The sequence below is a fragment of the Palaemon carinicauda genome, chromosome 1, assembly GCF_036898095.1.
Source record: "Palaemon carinicauda isolate YSFRI2023 chromosome 1, ASM3689809v2, whole genome shotgun sequence".
Taxonomy (NCBI): Eukaryota; Metazoa; Arthropoda; class Malacostraca; order Decapoda; family Palaemonidae; genus Palaemon; species Palaemon carinicauda.
The window spans coordinates 199,004,236-199,011,735 of record NC_090725.1 but is presented as its reverse complement, the minus strand read 5'-3'; positions in this window follow the sequence as shown (position 1 = coordinate 199,011,735).

The window sequence follows — 7,500 nt, the reverse complement described above, 5'->3', positions numbered from 1 at the left end:
AGCGGAGATATATCTGTGTTTGGGAGGAATGGTCTTCTTAGTGGTTGATATATTGTGCTAATGATTATTGGGCCTTTCGTGCTTTGTATCTGAACTATAAGCATGTCGGAGTTGCAAGTGTCTGTTAGCTTGTGTTTGATGGATGTTTTGATTGCTATGCCAACACCTGCATTTCTTTCGTTTTGTGTATTCTTTCTGTAGACATTGTATGAATTAAATCTTTATTTGCTCCTCGAATAAAGTATTTGTGGAGTTTATTAGTGTTATATCTGGGTTTAGTTTCATGTATGTGTTTGTTAGAGCGGGTTTCCTTGTTGTCCATGCGGGGACGTTATGTTGAATGATTGTTATTTCTTCTATTGGTTGGTGGTTATAAGCCATTTTGACTACTTTGCCTTGTGCTGCTACTGTTTTGTGTGAGTGTTTTTTTAAACAGGTGATTCCTTCTCTTATTTGGTTATATTCCTCCACTTCGACTCTCTTTATTTTTATCACTTTTGTGATGTCATTGTCTATGTTGTCAGTCAGCATGTTAACTATGTCTCTTCTCGTGAAATCTTTATATTTCCACGTGACCTTAGCTTGGTTATTGCCCAAGAGTGTTATTGCTCTTTATCTATTTTTTTATTTTTTTGGGACAGAAGATGTACCTTCGAGACATATAGGTGAATATTCAGATCCGCATGGGACACTTCTCTCTTCCTTTCTTTTTCTTTCACTTTTCTGTGGTTATACCCCTTGGTATGTTCTACATTGGGGATTGCTGCTGCGATAATCTTGGGGGTTTCCTTTTCCATTTCCACACTTTCCTCTTCAATTTCAGTTTCTTCCCCTTCGTCAGATTCTATCTCCTCCTCAGAGTCCACTGCTGTGTCTTCTGGGGGAGTTTCGGGGCTTTCCTTTGAATGGTGTGGGAAGGTCGTCATTAAGTGGGCTAATACTTTTTTGTTGTTTGCTACCATTCTTTTTGATAGTTTTACCTTTGACGTTATGATTTACAATCTTTAGTATTGGAATTGATAAGGGAGAAAAGTCTTTAAGGATAAGAAGCATTTCATAGAAATTTCTTCCATTTGTGAAGATGAGATATCATTTTAATTGAATTATCAAAGATGAACTTAGATATGGTGAAATAAATATTATGATTGATACTGTACTCATTCTGTAACCACGTTGAAGTTTTTCGAAAAGATTTAAATTATTCACAACAGTTTTCCTTATATGTTTTATCCAGGAATATCTTGAAAGGAAGAATGTCCTTGTTATTATGACGAGTGATTTAAGCTTGGATTTCTTAAAAAAAGAAAACTAGATTCAAGTTGTCTGAAGAATACATAGAATACATACAAGGTTTAGATGAGGAAGAGAATGTAAATCCTTACGTTGTTAATACATGAAAAAGAGCAAAACTCGATGGTTTATATTTCTATAACCTTAATATAGTATTGTTTAATCGCGAATGCATTTTCCATCATTGGTATTGCATACCGGTATGTAATTTCAATATCACTAGTACAGGTTGAGAGCGAGTGTTAGTTTCTATCGCCTATAAACATCTCTTGATGCTAAGAATATAGATGCTGTAATGATGATTTGTATTGAAAAGGATGCAGCCAACTTGCATGAATGAATTATGGAACTATTTAAAACATTGTAGCTAACAAAGGGAAACAATTGAAAAATGAAAATTTTTAGTAAGATTCACTTTTCAAACTTACAATGAAATTAGTTAGTTTTCGTATGCCAAATCATTATATATATATATATATATATATATATATATATATATATATATATATATATATATATATATATATATATATATATACATACCTGTGGTAGAATTATAGAATTGAATATGCAACTAAAAAAGAAATGAGCTGCTGACTGTCATTCAAACGTAGGCAACAATAACATCCCATACAGAACAAGAAATAAATTTTTTTCATGAAGATCTGGAGATATCTTTAATAAAAACTTGAGACTCATTTCACATTTGTTTTAGGATTTCAGCAGTAGGCACAATAAATAACAGAGGAGACATGCTTGTAGAATATGCTGAAAGAAACAATCTTAAATTCATGAAAACCCTTTTTTTAAGGAATATGGCAATTGGACATGGAGAAGCCCAAATAGAGAAACAGAAAAAGAAAGAGATTTTATTCGCAGTGAAAAAAACAATAATTTAGTCTTAGGTGTAACAATGTTAAACAAGTTCAAGCCAAGCGACCATAAAATGGTAAGAAATAAAGTTTGTATAGATCTAAGGAAAGAAAGAAAAAACTGATTTTAAGAAAGCATATCAACATTCCTGTAATAAAAGAGAATATCTGATGAGTTTAGTTTACCTATACAAAATAAGTACTCCTCGCTACGCAATGAAATGGAAGCAAGTACAGATAAAATGGATAGGAATTTAATAGAATTTGTATTTGAATCAGCATAAGGGATATATGGAAACATTCCTGTATAAGATCGAGGAAACGATCAGAAAAGACCAAAAACCTAATAAAGAAAAGATTGGAAATGAAGGGAAAGTCAAAGAGAGATGGAATAAAAATAGTATAACTATCCAAAACAATGAACAAGCTAAAAGCTCAAGACATTCATAAACAAAATCAGACTACAATTGACGAAACACTAAAGAAAGTTAAAAGCATCCTGTTAATGAAAAGGCGACTTGGAACAGGTCGTCAATATATATTTGCTTTGAAGGATGAAAATCGAACTATTACTAACAAAGGATATGGAGTGATAAAATTGCAAATGATTTCTATACTATGCTATAAAATAAATATATAAGAAGTAACTTTGTCAATTGAAATAATAAAAAACCTGATCAAGTACTAAAAGTGACGAAATGAGAGGGAAAGAAAGCAATAAAAGGTATGAAAAGAGGCAAAGCTGCAGGAGAAGATGACCTAACAAGAAATTTAATAGTAGTAAAACTCACCAAACTTTACACAAAATGTCTGTAAGAATGCTCTGTACCTACAGCTTAGAAAAACTTTATCATTATACTAATTCATAAAAAGGAAACACAAAAGACCTACAAATTACTGCCCAATAAGTTTACTCTCAGTAATATATGAAATATTTACAAAGATCATATTAAGTCAAATGGAAAGACAGCTAGACTTTAAAGATCCAAGAGAGCAAGCAGGCTTTAGAAGTGGGTATCCAACAACTGTCCGTATTCATTTAATTACCCATCTAATGGAAAAATCAACAGAGCTTGACAAACCACTGTGTATGGCATTTATAGACTTTGAGAAAGCCTTTTATTCTGTTAAAACTTCAGCAGTAATAAAAACATCAAAAAGATACGGAATACATGAATCCTATGTTAGAACACTTGAAGATATCTATAAGGGAAGTATATAAATCCTAAAACTACATAAAGATAGTGAGAAAATTCCACTTGAGAAACGGGCGAGAAAGGGAGACTCCATCTCTCTTGAATTATTCACAGCATTCCTACAATTTATTTTGAAAAAAAAAAAAATTGGGAAAATATAGGAATTAATGTTAATGGGGAATACTTCAACAACTTAGGATTTTCAGATGTCATAGTTTAATTTAGTGAATAACTGGAGAAATTATAAAAGGTAAAAAAAGATTTGAATAGAGAAAGCAGAAATATAGGATTGGAAATGAATCAGAGTAAAGCTGAGATAACGTCCAAATAAAATGCAGAGAGAAAACAAATAGGGTTATGGACGAAATTTTACAGATTGTTTCTGAATATACATACTTAGGACAGACAGTAAGTGTTTCTCCAGTATATGAGACCTTAATTAAAAGAAGGATTAATATGGAATGGAGAGCTTAAGGCAAACAAAATGAGATAATGAGAAGGAAAAGGCCACTTTCTCTTAAAATAAACTAGTAAGGTTGGTTCTCTGATCATTCCTTGATTTCATTAGTAGTGAAGACTGAGCAGCCTGTGCCTGATGTATCATACTCTTGTAAAATCTATATGAAATTCTAAGCAGACTGGAATGGGATTTTGCTTGATCTTTTGTGCTTGAATTGGTCACAAATATATAGTAGCGTGGATCCTGTTGTCCCTTTAAATAAGAATCTAGTCAACATAATTGATAGGCGTATCCCTTCTCGTGTGCTAAGATACCGAGTAAAGAACAACCGTGGTTCAATGATGATTGTAGACGTGCTTATTTGGAGAAGCAGAAGGCCTATCATCTTTGGAAGGGTAACAGATCAGATTTGACCTGGAATAATTATACTCAGCTTAGAGCTTTTGCTCAAAGAGTTTATGCCTCAACTGAAAAGGATTACAATTTAACCATAAAAGAAACCATTTGTGGTTCAACTCAGGAACATAAATGGTGATATATCGTTAAATCTGCACTCTTTGGTGTAGATGCACCTCCTTTACTTAAACTAGATGGCTCAGTCACTCACCATCCAAAGTAAAAGGCAACCCTTTTGGCTAATGTTTTTGACAGTAAACAGAGTAATGAAAAATTGAACTTCCTCATTCCTGTTTTCCTGAGGCTAAACTGACTAGTTTAGCTTTTCGATCTCGTGAAATTAAAGCTCTGTTGATGGACCTTGATGCTTATGGAGGTGTAAACCCAAATGGTATTTTCCTTTGTTTTTTATAAAGACTGCAGATTTCTTAGCCCCCAAGTTATCTGCTATGTTGCGTAAGTTAGCAAGAAGAGGAGCTTTTAGCACTTGTTGGAGAATTGGTAATGTTACTCTTCTATGTAAATGTGTTTGTGGTAGCTCAAGTCCAACTGATTACCGCCCAATTTCCATAACTCCCATATTATCTAAAGTTTTTGAACGTCTTCTGGCAAAATGTCATTATACGTTTGCTGAAGGTAACTATCTATTCCTTGTTTGCAATATGGTTTTCGTAAAGGCCTTGGGGCATGTGATGCCTTTCATACAATCTTCAATGCTGTAGAGAAATCCCCCGATTGTGGTCAGGAAGTTTGTATGATTGGCCTTGATTTTAGTGCTGCCTTTGACCGTGTTAATCATGAGGTCCTTGTTTTCCAACTCAAACAGCATTATTATTGATTTTTTAAGTAATAGATCTCAAAGAGTTATTGTTGATGGGCACCATAGTGAGTATAGGAATGTGATATATGGTGTTCCTCAGGGTAGTGTTCTTGGCCCATTACCTTTCATACTATATACACATGACATGTGGTTTGGCATAGAAAACAAGCTTGTTGCATATGCAGATGCTGCTACTCTCTTTGCATCAATTCCATCCCTTGAATGCCGATCTGGGGTTGGTGAATCCTTTAATAGAGATCTAGCTAAAATTAGTGCATGGTGTAAATTATGATTGTAAGTAGGTCAAGGACGGTGGCTCCTCAACATGTTTATCTCAGTATTGATTTTGTTACTGGGACTGTCCGCCATGTCCTCCATTTTTTTTTCTAATGATCCAAATTACACAATTTCTATATATGTTTTAGACATATATAATACCTTCATCATATAAAAATTTCAAGTGATTTGATCAAAAACTTTTGGATTTATTAGCAAAAATCATGATTTAAAAAAAATATTTAGGTACATTTTTCCCCACTACTATAATACCAATTGTATTGAAACTTATACCACATAAACTACTCTAACAACCGAACAATTCTGTCAGACAGAATTTTGATTTTCCTTTCTGTTTTTTTCAATGAATTTCTATTTTTTTTCCTCGTCTAGACGGAAAATAATCGTGAAAAAAAATGTAAAACGAAAATAAAAATTTTGTCAGACAGAATTGTGGGATTTTTATTCTTCTTTTGAAATATATCTTTTTCTCTGATATCGAACAACAAATAAGTGAGAAAAATGTACCTAAGTGGGAATAAGTATGTTTTTGAGTTATGAGCTCCCAAAGATTTGCAGCAAACTTTCGCTTCTTTTCTAAAAGAAATCAAGATAATATTATTATGATAACTTTTATTGTTCATTCCTACATAAATGCACCCTAAACGAGGTATTTGAACCCTCAGTTTACTATTCCTATGTTATGAGTTGCCAGCGATCTCTAATTGTTGCCAGTGTTTTAGCTAGCAGGTTTCAGCTTTGTACTCTTATCCATGTTTCCCTCTTTCTTGGTTCTTTTTTCTTGTTGTCCACTTACTTTTTGTTCTTTCTATCACCTTATGTAACATTGGCATTGCTATAAAATTCCAGAGGACGTTGTGAAAGCACAATCAACATACGAACTTCAAGTAAATAAACACATGCATTATAATTTATATATGTCTTTGGAAACTTTGCTGATGTTTTCGTAGCTGGTAGTTTTCATTCACCTACCCTCTACCAATGCCTTTCATTTCTGCCAGAAGTACGAGATTTCGAAACATGAGAGAGAGAGAGAGAGAGAGAGAGAGAGAGAGAGAGAGAGAGAGAGAGAGAGAGAGAGAGAGAGAGAGAGATCATGAAAGCATTTGGCTGATATAGATGGCAGTTCAAATAGAGAGAGAGAGAGAGAGAGAGAGAGAGAGAGAGAGAGAGAGAGAGAGAGTTGAACATTGTTATTATAGTATTTGTATAAATGGCAGTTTTAGATAATTCGAGAGAGAGAGAGAGAGAGAGAGAGAGAGAGAGAGAGAGAGAGAGAGAGAGAGCGAGAGAGAGAGAGAGAGAGAATAAAAGTATTTGTATAAATAGCAGTGGTAAATAATTTGAGAGAGAGAGAGAGAGAGAGAGAGAGAGAGAGAGAGAGAGAGAGAGAGAGAGAGAGAGAGAGAGAACTGCGCATCTGTCAAACTCAGTCATACAGACGACGCCATAAGGATGATGTCATCACTTAAAGACCGCTATATTTCATTGTTTGGAAAAATGATTGACTATTTGGTCTTTCTATAACCTTAGGTAACATTGGCCTTGCTATAATGTTCCCGAGGGCGTTGTGGAAACACAATGTACATACGAACTTCAAGTAAACAAACGCATACATTATAACTTCTATACATCTTTGGCAACTTTGGCTTCTGTTATTGTAGGAGTATACTTCGTTCATCTACACTCTCCCAATGCCTTCCATTTCTGCCAGACGTACGATAGATCGAAATATAAGTGAAAAATCGCTATATATATGCAAAATTAACACACAAAGACGATTTTGTCAAACTCAGTCATGCAGACGACACAGTAAGGATGACGTCATCATTTAAAAACCTCTATATCTTCGTTATTTGTAAAAAATAATTGGCTGAAACTTCTGGGGAGTATGTACGACATGTTTACGGATACATAGAAGCAATAAAACGATTTTCGATTTCTGAAAGTTGTTATGTCAATACCCCATGGCGGACGGTCCCATTTGTATGACTCTTTTAAAATTTTAGGTGCGATTTTCGACAGCAAATTTACTTTAGAGAAACACATTAGGTCTGTGTCTTCTTCCATTGCACAAAAATTGGCTTACTGAGGAAGTCTTACAAGATTTTCGGTGATCAATCTATATGAAGAAGTCTTTTAATTCTTTCATTCTACCTTATTCTGAGC